The sequence below is a fragment of the Lemur catta genome, chromosome 1 (genome assembly GCF_020740605.2).
Source record: "Lemur catta isolate mLemCat1 chromosome 1, mLemCat1.pri, whole genome shotgun sequence".
Classification (NCBI taxonomy): domain Eukaryota; kingdom Metazoa; phylum Chordata; class Mammalia; order Primates; family Lemuridae; genus Lemur; species Lemur catta.
Window position 1 is genome coordinate 1,543,279 of NC_059128.1, and position 16,578 is coordinate 1,559,856.

The following is a 16,578-nucleotide window of genomic DNA, read 5'->3' on the forward strand; positions in this document are numbered from 1 at the left end:
GCTCTCCTGGCCCCCAGCAGTTGGTGCTGGGGGTGGGGGTGGGGGTGGAGGGCGAGGCCGGCTGACTCATCTCCATCTGGGGCTGGCGCCTGGCTGCAGTGGCGCTGGTCAGTGGGTGTGTTTGTTGATCCAGTGGACGGAGGAACTAGGACATAGGACGGTGGGGCATGAGCTTCGGCCCCGGGCTGGGGAAGACGCTCCACTGGGCACGCGGAGTTGGCCGGGGCCTCCCCACCCCTGCCAGCGGCTCGTATCCACCTGGGCCTGGGGAAGGGGCAGAGTCCTGAGCCTCACCCAGAGACTGGAGCAGGTGGCCTGGCATGGGCCCCCTGGCGCTGCTGCAGCACACAAAGGTGTGAGGACCCCGGCCCTGACCGGGGGGCCCGGCACCCCCAGGGCTTTCTCTCTTGTGCCGAAGTCCAGGCACCGCGGGGCACTGTGCTGCACCCCAGGGCCAGGGCAGGCCACCGCGGGTGGGAGCATGATGAGGAAGGCAGAGTGGATGGCGTCGGTAGCGGAAGGCTGGAGAAGTCCTGGGGGTGGCAGGGAGCGGGGAGGAGGGCTCCGGCCCGGATTAGGGATGACTCGTGGGTGCATGTGTGGGTGCTCAGGCGCGGCAGGCAGCTGAGGTCGGGCAGGGAGTATAGATGCGGGTCTGACAGGGGACTTTCCCTCAAGCTTGGATCCACCATGCCCAGGGCAGGGGAGTCTCAGCTTCGTAGGGTTGAAGTCACCATAACCCACCGATTTCCGGAGATACGCAAGGCCCACCACCCCCTCTGCTGCTCCAGGCACCCCTGGCTCCGCCCCAGCCTGTTCCAAGCTTGCTTCCTGTCCCCGAGGTGGAGAGGAGGCCACTGCCCAGCACACTGGCCCCGTCCGACTCGAGGAGGTTCTTTCTAGAAGCCATGGCCTGCGTGGCAGCTCCCCTCCTGGGAGCTGGGCGTACACCCATGCCTGCCCGTAGCTCTGCACACCCAGGAGCCCAAGAACAAGGACGTGCAGGTACACGCACGCACGCTGGCACTCTGACACACCCAGGCGAGGGACACGTGCTTGGCCACCAACAAGCCAAGAGCCGCACCCCCACGCAGACACGCTCGGGCCACAGTGAGGGTGGCCCTGCCACCGCAGGCCTGGAGAGCTGGCCTTTGCTTGGGAGGCAGAGAACGGAGATGGGGTGAGGGGGCGAGAGCAGGCCTGGGCGCCGCCAGCTTGGGTTCCGCTGGTGACAGGCAGGCGTGGGTGGCTCCGAGAGAATCCTCCCCCCGTGGGGGTGCGGTGCTGAGCCGGGACAGCCCTGAGTGCAGCAGGTGGCCACTTGCAGGCAGGAAAGGCCACTGGGGCGCCCTCAGGGACCCCAGGCAGCAGCCCAGCCTTGGGTTTCGTTTCCTTGCAGTCCAGCACTGAGAATGCTGCTTGTCTTTTTCCTTTTGAAACATTTTTTCTTTAGCATCCCAATGGGACGGCCTGAGACAACCTCTGGCGCTGATGTAGAATGAAGTAAAGGAAAACATGCCCACCCACCTACCCACCCACCCACCTGCTCACCTACCCACCTGCACCCACCCACCCAGCATCCGTCCTTCCACCCACCTACCCACCCACCCACATACTCACCTACCCACCTGCACCCACCCAACTAGCCACCCACCCACTCACCTACTCACCTACCCACCTGCACCCACCCACCCACATACTCACCTACCCACCTGCACCCACCCACCCAGCATCCATCCTTTCACCCACCCACCCACTCACTCCCATCCATTCACTGCCCATCTATTCATCCATCCACCCACCTACCTCTCTATCCACACATGGATCCATCCATCCAGCTATTCATGCACCCATCCGGCAACTGATCCATCCACCCACCCATCTATCCATCCACTCATCCATCATCCATCCATCCACCCACTCGCCCATCTGTCCAACCGCCCATCCATCCATCATCCACCCACCCATCCGGCTGCAGCACCTCGGGCGGCGGATCATCTCTGATCATTCTCTGCCACCACCGGACAGGTGGCTGCGGTGGGGAGGCAGCTGCAGGCTCCGGCCCTGGCCACTCCCCGCAGCGTCCCTGCCTCCCCCTCAGCTCCGTTGCTCTGTATCCTGGCATCTTTGGTGGCCGTGGCCTCAACACCCCTCATGGCAGCGTCTCAGCATTTCCCAAATTTCTCCTGCATTTCTCAATTCCAGCTCTGGAGAGCACCTGAGTGCCAGCCCGTCTGTCTGTGCGGGAGGTTGACATTGGTCTGGCCCATCCCTGGCCTGGGGAGGGAGGGAGCAGCTGGGAACAGGCAGCTGCTGTTCGCAGGGACCGTGGGCAGGGCGGTCAGTCGGGGGCACGGGTCAGGCAGGACCCTCAGTTTTCTTCATCCAACTCCCTCTTCTTCCCTCTCCCTCTCTCTCTCTCACACACACAGAGTAGAATCTCATTATTTGCAGATTCCAGGTTGGCAAGTTTGCCGTCTCACCGAAGTCTCTGTGTAAACCTGCGACTGACACTTGCTTTCGAGGACATTTGCGGATTGTCGAGGAATTCGAGCCGCCCGCTGTGCGCATCCCCAGCTGGGGGCCAGGGAGGCTCGTGCTGTAAACAAGTGTCCTTTTCTGTGTCTATTTGTGCCTCATTTTTTGGATTTTGGGGCTTTTTGGTGATTTTACTTTTAAAACAGCCCCAGGCGTGGTGCTGCAGTGCTGTCCCATGTTCCTAAGCGCAGGCTGGGCCGTGTCCTGTGCAGGGAATTCGTGTGTTAGACACACTTGGTTCAGGTGTGAGTGACAGGCTGCCGGCCGGGAGCATGTGTTGGGTAAGGTGTCTTTACACAGAAACACACAAGCACGGTCATCGTGTATCGACTGGCAGCGGAAACTGTGGTGACCAGAGGCTCGCGGGAACCTGCCTCTGCCTTTCTTTCCCCTGGGAGCCGTGGTGGCGTATTCGCGGATTCCGTGTTTGCAGCAACGCTACAGAACGTAACCACCGTGGACAAGAACCTCTGTGCATAGATTTCGCTGGTGTGGACGTGGATAAAGTGCCCAAATCTAGGGTGAGGAACACGATGAGATTTTGTCTTCGTAGAAACCCACCACCAGGATCAAACCGGGGCACACTTCCCGGCCCAGAGGGCTCCACTGTGCCTCGGTTGGCTCCCCCAGAGGTAACTGCTGTTCTCACCTCTGCTACCGCAGGGTCTCTGGGCGGGTTCTGGAAGTGCCAGCGAGTGTCCGAGTTTGTGCCTGGCTCCCTTGCTCTGCGGTGGAGGAAGCCGAGGCGCAGAGGGGGTGCTGGCCCCGCCGGCGCCTCCCAGCAGGTCTGTCTGAGGCCGGCCACCCCTTGGGCGCCCCTGGAGCCAGATGGGCCAGTGGCTGGTGGTCCCCCAGGCGGGTCCCCTGTGCGGACCCCCAGTGAGCCTTGGGCTGTCCCTCCCGTCCCCTGGCCCCCGCTGTCCGGTGGGAGTCTGCACTGGACAGTCCTCTCCTTGATTCCACACGGGCCACACGGTGCGGGGGGTGGACAGCCTCTCCACTTTGAGCTGTGCCGTCTTTTGCTCCCAGAGGGGCCTGCGCTGACGAGGCGCTGGGGCCAGTGGGCTGGCGGCACAGGTGGAATGCCCGCCGCGCCCCTGAGCGGCTCTGAGAGCAGGGGGGTGCCCGAGACCCACCCAAGCAGGCGTGTGGGGCTCCTTTCCTCGCAGAGGCCGGGCTGACGCGGTGGGGTGGGGTGCTCAGGGGCAGGGACGGGGGACCCGTGGCTGATGCGCTGGACCCCGCCTGGCGTGCTGAGAGATGTGATGGAGGCTGGAGCTCCTTGCTGGGCTCTTGGCCACTGGCCTGTGTGTAGGGACATCTTGGGAGGGAGTTTGGGGTGGGCAGCGTCACAGAAGTATTTACCAGCGGAGATGCTGGACGCACGAGGGGACCCCCGTCGCTGGGGCCGCCCGAGCTCAGCCCTGCAGCACCTGGACCCCTTGGCTTCCCAGGGGCCTCCTCTCTGCCGCGTCCCTGAATACCCTCTCCACCCGTGGCCTCGCTGGCCCGCAGGCTTGCCGGTCCCTGCTGACAGCCCTCTCTGCCCGGACACACCTGCCGGAGGGCCCAGGCGCTCCGGGAAGCCGGGACTGAGCTCTGCGGCCACCTGCCCCCGAGTAACCTCACTGGCCAGCCTGGCCCTGCTTTGCCTCCCGCCACCCCCGCAGTCGGCTCTGAGCTGCTTCCGGTCATGGAAGCCTCAGTTTGCACCTAAGCTCTTCAGGGATGAGGAGCTCACGGATGTCGGGTGGAAGGCGGAGCTTGGTCCCCTGGGCGGTGGTTGTAGCTGTCACTCCCGAAGCCCTCCCAGCAGGTGACCTGCCCCTCCCCCAGCCCCAGCCCTGCCCTCTCCCCGCTGTCCCCTGCGGGCACCTTCCCAGCGCAGCCCTCCTTTCCCCATAAAACAGCCCGGAGGTTTGAAGGTTGAACACAATCGAAAACCCAAGCCCAAATGCGGTTCTTTGCACACAGGGGCTGTGTCGCATCCTTGCCATTGCTGTGGGGTCCGCCCCAGGCCTTGGCATAGGCTGCTGGCTCTCTGGGGCCACCCCAGGCCCCGTGCCCCTGAACGTCTCTGGCCCCTCAAGGATGTCCGCCTCCACCCTGTGGCCCCGAAGAACTACTGTTCTCTCCCCTTTCCCTTGGGCCCCTCTGCGCCCGGCTCCCTGCCTAGACTCCAGTTCCAGGCCCGCGTGGCCCAGGTTGCCATGCTGACCAGCCCAGCGGGTGGGGGCCGCCAGCTTCGCCCCCGCTGCCTCTCCAGGGGTGGACCCCCGCTGCCCACTGCTCCCTGCTGTGCTTCCATCGAGGTGCCTCAGTATTGCCTTGGCCGTATTTTCACAGGGAAATAGAAATCAAGGTCTGATTTCATGGGGTGTCACAGTTTGCCAAGAGGGAGCGTTGCCGAGAGTCACTAGGGCACGGGCCTCGCCGCTCCCGGTGGGTCGGGGACGGCCACGCACGCTCGCCCGTGGGCTTGTCCCTGGTGGCTGCTGCCGCGTGGTCTAAATTGAGCCCGTCTATCACGAGGCCTCTCCGGCGCCTCCGCCGACTCCCAGCCCAGCTGTGACAGAAGCAGCACCCGCCTGGCGTCTCCGAGGGGGCCGGGCCTGCGCCAGGCTTTCTGTGGACCACGGACTCCTTTTCCCCTTTTGTCACACTTTCACTGTGGTGCTTTATCTGCTGAACACACGGGCACTCGTCAGACCCATGTTGCGGTGGGCGCGGGGAGGGCCCTTGCCGCAGTCGCGTGGAGGGAGGGGCCGCCTCCCTGTGCGGTTTCCTCTCTCGTGTGCCCGTCTGTGGGTCCTTCACCGCCTGGTCCCTGCACCCCCAGATGGCAGCGGTGCCGTCTGCGCCCCAGCCTGGCTTGGGGAGGGAGCCGGGTGACGTTTGCCGAGAGAGTGGGTCGGGGGCGGTGCGTTTCCTGGCCTGTGTGTTGGGGCGTGGGGGTGGTCCACCCTCTGCGCAAACCCCTCCCACCCCTCCCTGTGACCCCTACAGCCAGGACACCCCACTTCACAGTCTGGTTTCTCTTCTGCAGGCTGGCTTTGGTCTCGGGCGAGCTCCGTGTGTGTTTGTGTGTGTGTTTGTGTGTGTGTGTGTGTGTGTGTGTGTGTGTGTGTGTGTGTGTGGTTTCTCCCCGGGATGTCGCTTCCGGGCTCCAGTTCCTGAGCAGTGACGTGGCAGGTTCAGTTCCATCCAGAGGTCCCCGACCTTGGCCAACAGAGCCTGGGCCTCTCTGGGGCTCCCCGGTGCCGGTGCCGGCAGAGTGTTGCTGGGTCCTCTGGAAGCTGCTGAATTGGCCTGAGTCACAGATGCCTCCCTGGGGGCAGTGGGGTGGAGGAAGGGCAGGCTGGGTGGCTGGGAGTGCAGAGGGTGATGGGTGCGGCCTGAGCCGCCCGCGGGCTGCATTCCAGAACCGGGCCTGGCCCGCCTGCCGCAGGAGAGGCTGGGAACAGCCTGTGGACAGTGTGGCCGCTGGGCCAAGGCGAGGGTGCTGTGGCCGACGCCTGTCTGCGTCCCGGCTCTGCTGCTCACAGGCTTCCCTGGGCTGCCGGTGGCTGGGGTTCCCCAGCCTGGGTAAAGTGGGGACCATGGTAGCAATCCCACCTCCCAGGGCTGCTGCAGGGTCAGATGGGGGAGGGTGTGCCCAGCTGTGGTCAGCAAAAGTGACCGAGGTGCCGGGCGTGGGCAGGAGGTGGGACCAACAGGCAGTGGCCCGGCCAGAGTCCAGGGCTGAGGGTGGCAAGGCCACTCTGGGCGGGTCGGGGAGGCTCCTGGCACACACCTGAGGTCAGGGAGGGCTGGGCGCATTCCCAGAGCTGGGGAGGGGCATAGGCCTGGGGACCCTGGCTTGCAGGGCCAGGAGGTGCAGGGCCGGGGGGTGGGGTGTGACGTGGGGCAGATCCGTGGGATCTAGTGACAGGGAGGACACACAAGGATCATGGATCATGGGAAAATCCCAAATCCACGATTCCCCGTGACAGGAGAGGTCAGGCCTGCGAGTTCTGTCACACAGGCACCTGCAGGGGCTCCGTCTGCACAACGTCCGAAGAGCTGAATGGACGGAAGGGAGATGTAGATCTCTCTCTTTCAAAATTGTTTTTGAGAATCTGCTTTTGCAGAGTTTTGAGTAAACAGCAGGGGCGCGAGCCACGGTCTGAGGCCGGAGTCAGATACGATTCCTTCTCCAGGGACGGCAGGAAGCCGAGTCTTGGACTGTGACGTCCTCGCAGTGTCTGATGTCCACCTGCTGCCGCTTTTGTTATCAACTATTTTTTTTCTTTACCCCCCTTCAATTCAGCGAGCTGCGTGGCCTCGTGGCTGGCTCCGCTTCTCTTTCTTTGGGCCGCCCACGCCGACTCCCTGCTCTCCTCCCCCCTTTTCCCTTCTCTCTTTCTCTCGCCCCCTCCTCTAAAAGGGTAAACCTCTTTTACTTTTGTATCTTTATTTCTGCACGTGTGCCGCGAATACCTACCAGTCCTTCCACCCTAACGAGTGGGGGGTGTGAGTGTGAGTCTGTGAGTGTGAACAGGGGAGTGCGCGTGTCGGGGGTCAGGGTCAGCCTTTGCTCCCTCCGAAGGGCAGCCCGGGCCACTGCCCAGCCCCCGGGGGACCGTGGCCCTGCTGGGTGCCCGGCAGTGGAGGCAGCGGCCCCGGGGCATTTGGCTGAGGGTGAGGCAAGGTTAGGCTTATGCACAGCCGGCAAAGGATTGGGGACACCCGGGCGAGTGTCCCCCACTGTGTTGCCCTCGTCTGCGGCCTCTGTTCCCTGTTCAGCCAGGGCCCTGTAGAGAAGCCGGAACACCCGGGACCCCGCCAGGAGGCCCCGCAGTCCTTTGTGGGACCTGGGCCTGCAATGGCCAGAGCTCCAGGCCGGGCCGGGCCCAGGACACTCGGGGCTTTGTTTCCTTCTGGCCCTGCGGGGCAGCTTAGCTGCGGCCTGGCCTTGTCATCGTCCTCACTGATGTGGTTGTGGGTCAGCTGCCCACGGCCCAGAGCACACAGCACCCCACGCCCTCTTCCCGCCCCCAGGACTCCCCCCACCCTCCCAGGAGCCAGCTTGGTGGGGGACTTCCTTGTTCCCAACCTGCAGATGCACAAACTGAGGCTCAAAGCAGCGAGCAGCCGGCAGGAGACCCGAGGGCAGCCGGTGGCAAGGCTGGAGTCTGCCCAGCCGGGGAACAAGGCCTCTGGGCATGGCTGTGGGGGCCTCTGGGGGGCTTGAGAGGGGCCGTAGCCAAGAAACAGCTGGACCCGCCTGGCTCAGGCCAACCACAGCCTCCCAGCGGGGGCCTCTCGCCCGGTCGGCTGTCCTGGGCACCAGGCCCCTGCACAGGCCCGACAGGGTGGGCGTCCCATGTTGGGGTCCAGAGTCCCAGGCCACCCCCTGGGCGAGGCACTTGGGCTCCTGGAGTCTCAGTCTCCACAGCTGTCAACCGGGACAGTGGGGAGGGCGGGGGCTGGGGGTGGCCTGCAGCCTGTCGTACCTCGGGGGCTGCGAGCAGCCGTGGGTGCCAGGGCCCAGCCCAGAGCAAAGGGAGGAGGATCGAGGAGGCCGAGGGGAGGGGGACACAGGGGCTCTGGGGGGCTCCCAGCACTGGCTGAGAGGGGGTTTCTGGGGTTCCACTGAGCTGAGAGTATCTCGGGGGGCTTCTGGGGAAGCTCTGTTGGGGGGGGTCCCCTGCTCAGAGCAAGACCAGGCTCCACAGTGGGGGGCCAGTGTCCTGGGTGGGCTTGGGCCCGTGTGCCCGGCTCCTGCAGTGCCCCACGCTAGCCCAGCTGGCTGCTTTTGGACTTTCCTTCCGCCCCCGATCCCCCTCGGGCTCAGCCCTCCCTGTTGGGCCAGGGTGGCCACTGGCAGCTAAGAAGCCACATGGACGCACCTGTGTGTCCCTGAGAACCGGGCTGCAGTCCCCCCCACCTGGGCCTCCCCCCTGCACTGCGGGTGCTGGATGGGGCACGAGGGGCAAGTGGCTGGGCCCCCAGGGTCCGCCCAGCCTGGAGACAGGCGGCCCTTTCCTACCCGGCCCGGGTGGCGAGGCCCTCCCACTGCTCAGCCAGCATTCCCAGCTGCAGTTGCAGGGAGGGGTGCTGGGAGCCGGGAGGCCCCGCGGGGCGGGGGAGGCAGGCTGCTTGCCGCTGTGTGGGGGCTGAGGAGGCAGCTGCCTTCCCGAGTCACGCTCCGGAAAATGAAGGAAATGGAGTTTCCGTGCCATCTGTCTCCTCCTTGGGAGGAGGAGGAGGAAGGGGAGGAGGGAGGGGGCCCAGAGCAGGGCTGCAGGGGCGGGAGGGGCACAGCGGTGAGGGGGGTGGCTCTTCCCAAAGCAGCTCTGGCTTCAGCCCCCGGAGGGGCCTCGGCCAGTCGATGGGGAGGGGGCACCCGGCGCCCTGCACAGCAGAACCAGGCCACGCCAGGGCCCAGCTAGGAGCTCCTGAGGGACCCCCCACCACGCCCTGGGACCTCCTGGCTCTCCTGAGCTCCAGGTGATGAGTGCCAACCACCCTGGGTGCTGTGTGGCCCAGGTGTCCCTGTCCCCAAGGCGTCCCTGTCCCCAAGGCCACGGGAACTTGGCTCCAAGCCTCCGACCAGCCCTAGCTTCCCACTCCCCACGGGCCTGAGACCACCACCCACTGGCTGCACCGTCCCAGGCAGCTGTGGGGCAAGTGGGGTGACTTTGGAGGGACCCGGGCTCCTGCCTGTCCAAGCCAGGGGTGAGGCCCCTCCTCTGGCCGGGGCTGGCGGGGGGAGGCCCTCCCCGCTGGGCAGTCCCAGGCACACTGCCTCTACCTCCTGGGGTCAGCAATCCCCCCACCGTGCTACCTGCACACGGGGCCCCCCCAGGCCCAGGAGGGAAAGGGACTCCCCAAACCCCTTAGTGCCACCGGGGGTCTCTGCCCAGCCACCCAAACTGGAGCTGGGCTAGATGAGTCGTCTCCAGGGAAGAGCGTATTGGGTGCATTTGCACAGCGGCCTCTGCTGAGACCAAAGCTGACACAGTGCGCACAGCTGAAAGCCCTCCGCCCCTCCCGCCTCTGCCTCTCTGGGGGGAGGGACCCACAGCCAGCAGGAGCCCAGGGCGGGCTGTCCTGGGGCAGCCCTGCTGCTGTGTGTGGCACTTCAGGAGCACACACAGGTGGCTAGCATTGCCAGGGTCAGAGGCCTGGCCTGGGGGGCCAATGCCGCAGGAGGTGGGGTGGGGTGGAGAGCCCGGTCAGGACGGCCGTCCCCACCTCCCGTCTCACCCCGGTCATGACCCCGCCCTGGTCACGCTGTCCCCTCCTCCAGGCTGGCGCCAGGTCTGCCTGCAGCCCGCAGCTGGCCGTCCCTTGCCTTGGGGCCTGGGAAGAAGGGCAGTGCTGTTCCTGAGAAAATCCTGGTCACGGTGGGGTCCCACACCACCCTGGACAGCCTGTGAGGTGCCGGGGCCAGGGAGGGCGCGAGGCTGCGCGTGGGAGAGCCTGTCTGCAGCACGAGCCTTGGCGGGAGGGGCCGCTGTCCCCAGGCAGGGCGGGTGCTGCAGCCCGCTGTCTGCGGTGCCGAGTCCTCCCCGTCACGCCCTGCTCACGTCTGGCAGCACCGTGTGCCTTGCTCACTCCAGGCACTTTGAAAAATAATCCAATTTAATCTTTGTAAAAATCCTATGCATTTGGCAACACTGTTGTCTGCATTTACAGTTGCAAATGCCGAGGAGAGGCCGGGAACTTGCGCAAGCCCACCTCGCTGGCGGGGGCTAAACGGGGACCACAAAAGACCAGCTTTATTATTTTGAAAAAGGCTTGTTATTAAACATCAATTCATGCAAAAAACACAGAAAAGAGTCTCTAAAAGTCACTTGAAATCCAACCACTACGAAATAACCGTCACTCAGTTGCTAACCTGGCTGCAGACTGCTTGCTCGGCAGGGGCGGGTGATAGTCAGGCTTCGTTTGGAAATAAAATATCAAATTTTATTTCATTTGGATTTAAATGGACAGAATCACTGCATTTCAGATAAATATTTTATCACAGCAAAAGATACTGGTTCCTAAAAATCTCTCGAGATTAAAAAAAAAGACAAACATTAGGTAGCTGGGCCATTATGTTCATGTAACCACGTATTTTGCAATTGTCACTGTCTCGTGATCCCGCAGGAGAACCAGGAGGGGCCACGCTGGGGGAGCCTCCCTTTCGTACCTCCCTGAAAGGGAACCATGGCTCTTTTGCGCCTGCGCTCAGCACAAGGTCTGTGGGGTTGTCCCTCGGTCACTGTCATTTCTGAACACTGTCCCATGGGCTGAACAGCCCCCAGCTTGTCTGTGCCTCTGCAAGCCACGGGCACTCGAGTGGCTCCCGGCTCTTGGCTCCGACGTTGCCGCGAGCGTGTTAGCGCAGCCTGACGTCCGGTGAGCGCGTGCAGGCATCGTGGCCGACGGTCCCAGCAGCGGGTCTGCCTGTGTCCAGCTGTCAGAAACTGTCCAGTGCTTTCCCACAGCCGTTGTCGTAACTTCCACTGTCACCGCGGCGGGTGAGGGTCCTGGTTGTGCCACATCGTGCCCGTCCTCAGCTTCTACTGTTTTCCTGTTGACCAGTCTAGTCCATGGGCTGTGATAGTATGTGGTGATTTTGATTTGCATTTTCATGATGGCTAATGACATTAATACCTTTTTATGTTTGCTGACCCCTGGACATTCTCTTTGGGGACACATCTCCAAGTCTTCTTACCCATTTGCTGTGGGTTGTCTGTCCTTCTGCTGTGGATTTGCAGGAGTGAGCCCTCTGCCCCTTGCTGCCCACGTGGGCTGAGAAGTCCCCACCTTGTTTCTCCCCGTGGTGGTTGTGGTTGTCCTTTTCCCTACATTTGAAACGCTACAAGATAGTACCAGTCTTGTCTGCACCGTCTGCATTTGATGAAATTTGCCCACATATTTTACCTTTTCTGGTATTCAGTTTTTCTACGTGTTCATGTTTGCATCTGGGGTTATTTTCCTTTTGTCTAAATACATTTCGTTTAATATTTATTCCTTTGGTCTGAAGAGCCTTTATTTCACTTTCATCGCACAAGTGTATTTTTGCTGGGTGTAGAATTTTAGGTAGGCTGTGTTTTTGCTTTCAGCACCCAAAAAACATATTTCTTTGTCTTCCAGCTTCGGTCAGGTCTCTGTCGTGACCAGAGGTCCCACCTTTGTGCTTCTTGGTACGTCTGGTGGCTTTGAGTTGCATCCTGCACTTTGTAAACAATGTGTTGTAGGATTCTGTTACCTTCCTCTTGAGATGATTAATTTCATTGAATTGTTTTTGGTTTTGTTTCATCAGGCAGTTGACCTCAGAGAACTCGCACCCTGGGCACCGTCTCCCCTGTGCTGGCTGGCAGGCGAATCTCCGTTCAGTTACCCGGGCTGCTTGGAATGTGTCCTGAATGCAGCTCGGGGTCTGTCGCAGATGTGAGCAGAGTTTGTTACGCAGCATTTGGGGATCCCTCTCTGCGGCTTTGTCCTGTCTGGGGTGTCCCCGCACTTTCCAGCTGCTGTGGTCACCCCGGATTCTGTCCTCTGCTTCTTCAGGTCAGTGAGCCTGTGGGTCCTGTCAGGGTCATAGCCGCCCTCCGGGGTGTCCTGCCCTCCGGTGGAGAAGCACAAAATGGGCTGTTTTCACTGAGCCGCTCCCTTCTCCTGTGTGTCCGTCCCCTAAGTCTCCGTCACCCTCAGTGCCATTAGCAGTTGCTTCTATGTTTTTGTTTTGTTTGGTTTTGCTTTTAGAGAGAGGGTCTTGCTCTGTCACCCAGGCTGGAGGGCCATGGCATCATCACAGCTCACAGCAGCCTCAAACTCCTGGGCTCAAGCGATCCTCCTGCCTCAGCCTCCCAAGTAGCCGGGACTACAGGCGTGTGCCATGATGCCAGGCTAATTTTTACAATTTTTTTGTAGAGACAGGTTCTCACAATGTTGTCCAGGCTGGTTTTGGACTCCTGGCCTCAAGCCATCCTCCCACCTTGGCCTCCCAAAGTGCTGGGATTATAAGCTGAGCTGCTATGCCCAGCCGCTTTTATGTTCCGTGCAGCAAAGCAGCTGTTATTTGCACAAGAGTTGGTCTACTTGGAGCCGCTCAGCCATTACTGTGAGCAAAAGTCTCAGGCAGTTAGGATGGGTGGGCGCGTGGGTGGGGCAGATCCCGGGCAGCACGGGAGTGCAGTTCGCAGTTCGGTGAGGCTCAGTCTTCCTCTGGTTTGCGCCGGTTTGAGACTTGGTCTGTTCGGGTTTCGACTGGGAGCCTGGCAGGTCTTGGTCCCCTGAACTCTGAAAGGCTGCAGGAAGTTCGGTTCTGCCCTCCAGAGGTGCTGGGCTTGGCTCCTGTGCTTCCTGCCACACCCAGCACTGAGATGCTGCGCATTCTCGGGGGGTTGGGGACCCACAGTGTGTTTGTCACCCTTGCAGTCTCCAATCTTGCCACTGCCCCCACGACAGTGGGAAGCTTTGCTGATTTCTTTCCCCCGCTGTGGCTCCCTGCCTGGGCCACGCCCAATCCTCTGCCCTAAGTGGCAAATGTCCCCCGGAAAAGAGAAATGGGGATCACCTGCTCATCGGGACAGTTCCTCGTTCTACGGAATCTTAGTTCCTCATGTCCTTGCAGCCTCCACAGCTCTCTGGTATGTCAGCAGTGACAGTTTTGTGATAGGTCTGGCCGTGTCCGCTGCGTGGTAGCCTTCCCTGTGGGACCTGCCCTTCCCTGCTGGGAGCGGAAGTCCGTTCACTGTTCTCGTGTTGTTGAGGTTCGTCTGCACGCTGCTCTGCCCCCGCAGCTCAGCCTCGGCGGGAGGCCGAGTGGCTCTGCTGCCCCGCAGCCCCCGCCTGCCAGCCTCTCCCGCTGAAGCTCCCGGCAGGCTGGACTGCGAGGCCCGTTCAGTGTTGAAATCGAAACACCCTTTAAAATGTGAGTCCTTTGCCCGGGCAACACCAATCCTGGAACTGTATCTAAGACCGTAATTTAGATGGTGCCCAAAGATCAAGCCATTAGGATATTTAGAATGTTGAACGAAAAACCCCAGAAACAGTCAATTTCTGAAAACAGGTGGATTCGCTGAAAAGGCTTGGTTTATACGCACGGCATAATGTACAATTGTTAGAGACACCGTGGCAGAGTTCGTGGAAGTGCGGGTCCCGGCGTGTGGCTGATGGAGGCCGGGGGGGGGGGGCGCAGCCTGTGCCGTGGGACTGCCGTGGTGCCGCTCTGCGGGCGGAGGCTTCTGCGGCTGGGGGCCACGTCGTCACGGCGATCGACACTGGGCTGCAGCCAGTGCTTCACGGTATTCTTTGTCTATATTTTCTGACTTTTTAAGACACTATGTTTTCGAGATATTTACATATGGTAAAATGAATAGACCTAAAGTGTATGAGTTTTGACAAATAAATAGGCCGGTGTAACCCGCACCGAGGACGGGACATGGAGCATCCTGCTCCTCTGTGGGGCCCTGCGCCTCTTTCTAGTCCACGGAGACAAATTAATCAGGGAAACATATTTTCTAAGAGCGAAGTTGTGTCTCCAGCCTGGGCTCTCAGGGTGACTTAATCACGATGCTTTGTAGCCAGGTGGGTGTTGGGGACAGTGGCACCCCACCCCCGGCCCCAGGTGCCCCCAGCCGGGCCTCGGGGAGGAGGGAGGCCCCACCGCAGGAGGGTCCAAGGGAGCCCCAAGGCCACTGAGGCTGCCCCTCCTCCATCCCAGTGCCATTTCGGGGTCACCTGGCTGGGGGACAAAAGGCTTTTGTACCAGGGACAACATCTTCCTGCCGCAGGGGTGGGTGGGAGAGCAGGCCACATTCCGGGAGGTGGGGGTGGCCAGGACACAAGGCCTTTCTTTCTGAGCGGCCGGCCGGCAGAATGTTGGCGGGTTCTCAGGACACAGCTGGGGCAGGGTGGCTGCAGGGTGGCACTTCCAGCCAGCCGCGTAGGCAGTGGCCAGTGGGGGTGGGGGTCGCTCCTGCTCCAGGGCTAGAGAGGGGCTGAGTTTGGGGGCAGGGGCAGTGCCTGGACTCAGCTACCTTGGGCCACTGGGCCTTCTGCCAGCTAGGCGCCAGGGCTCAGGGACCAGCACCGCGCCAGGGCCTGCAGGGTGGCAGTGACGGTCCCCGGCGGAGGGTTTCCCAGGCGATTCTCGGGCTCCTGCTCTAGTGCGTCTCCTCTGCCCCCGTCCTGGCTCTGCCGAGCTCACGGCAACAGGGTCAAAAGGCCACAGTCCCTCCTCCACACTCAGCAGGCAGCAGCCTGCAGGGAGGGGAAGGGACCGGTCCTGGGGATGTTTCCACCGGGACCGGGGACGTGTGGGCCACGGGAGAGCCTGCGAGCAAACATGCCTGCGAGCAAACACGGCTGCGAGCAAACACGCCTGCCGGCAGCAGGATTCGTTCTCCGGTGAGTGAGAAATCAGGCCCCTCTGCTAAGGTGACCGGGACTGACTTATCTACCAGGCTGCCGGGAACCTTGGTCTTCTTAAGCTGGGAGAGCATTTGCCCCTCTGGGCCCTGGGCCCCTCCCAGATCTTCCTGTGGTCATCGGATCTGGACAGTGGAAAATGCCAAGAGGCCCAAGAAGGCTGTGGGTGCATGTGTGTGCCTTGTGTGTGCCTTCTGTGTGCATGTGTGTGGGCGTGTACATGTATGTGTGCATGCGGGTGTGTGTATGTATGTGTGTGTGCATGTGTGTGTGGGCAGGTGCGTGTGTGCATGTGTGTGTGTGTTGGGACGGGGTGGTCCCGGCCCCCTGGGTGGCATCAGGCCCCTCAGCAAGGCCTGCCCTCCCAGTGTCTCCCCACGCCCTCCCATCGCACCCCAGGAGGCCGCCCTGGCCCATCCGCGCTGTCCAGGCAGGTCTCCGGGACTCTTTAGCCAGGCACAGGTGTCTGCTCCGCCCGGGCTGGGACACTGTCAAACCACAGTGACATTCCAAACACACGGGGGCGAGTGGAGCTTCTGGAGGCCGCAGTCCTGCAGTCCAGGGCACCCCAGGGCCCACCTGCCGATGTGGTTTCCCGCAGACATGCCTCCTCAGTGCCAGGAATCGTGGGGGATGGGGGCTGCTTCCCGGGAGACTTGGGGATCCCCAGCAGGGAGGCGAGGAGGGATTTAGGGGGTGCCCAGTGGGAATCCCCCGGGCTGTGGGCTTGTCTGGAGCCGCGTGAGGTGGGGGGGCAGCGAGGGTGGGCGGAGGGAGGTGGGCGTCGGCCCAAGGCCAGCGTTGGAGGCTGTGGGCCCCAGTGTGGGGGCTCTAGGAGAGCAGGTCTCCAAGTCCCAGGCTGGGGATGACTAATTCGGGGGGTCTTGGGGTTAGGGGCGCATCACTCCCCGTCCTCCGCTCTCGCTGAGGGCGTGGGCCCAGGTCTCGGGCCAGCGCAGGCAGACAGGTGGGAGAGTCTCCTCCCCGGGCAGCGCCCCTGCCGGGAGCCCTGCTGCTGGGACAGACGGAGGAAGGATGCAAAACAAGCAGGAAACAGAGTGAAGTAAACACGATAGATCCACGTACATCGATAAAGGAGGACGGTATTAAGAAGAAGAAGAGAATCGTTAAAAAAGAACCTAGTTTAGTGGAAATGTTTGATTTGACAAAGCTGAAATAACTAACACAATAGACTCACCAGGTACCAGGAGCAGCAGGCTGGGCGCAGCTGACAAGCACATGGGTGAGGGGCAGGGGCAGCCCCAGACTTAATGACAGCTCGGCTGAAGGTTGTTAGACCTCCCGACTGTGAGGCAGCCACATGCGTTCACCGTACTTCTCAGCACGGTCTGGTGAGGCCCCACACAGCCGTCCTGGTGTTCAATTTCAGCGCAGTATTCAGTAAATTACATAAGATATTCAACACTTGATTATAAAATAGGCTTGTGTTAGAGGATGTTGCCCAACTGTCGGCCAATGTACGCGTTCTGAGCACGTTTAAGGTAGGCCAGGCCCCTCCGGGACACGTGACATTCGCTGTCCTGTCTCCTTAGGACTCGCTGGACAGTCTCTCAGCTTTCTTGTCCTGACTCTCCGGCAGTTTTGAGGAGTCCTCAGGTATTTTGT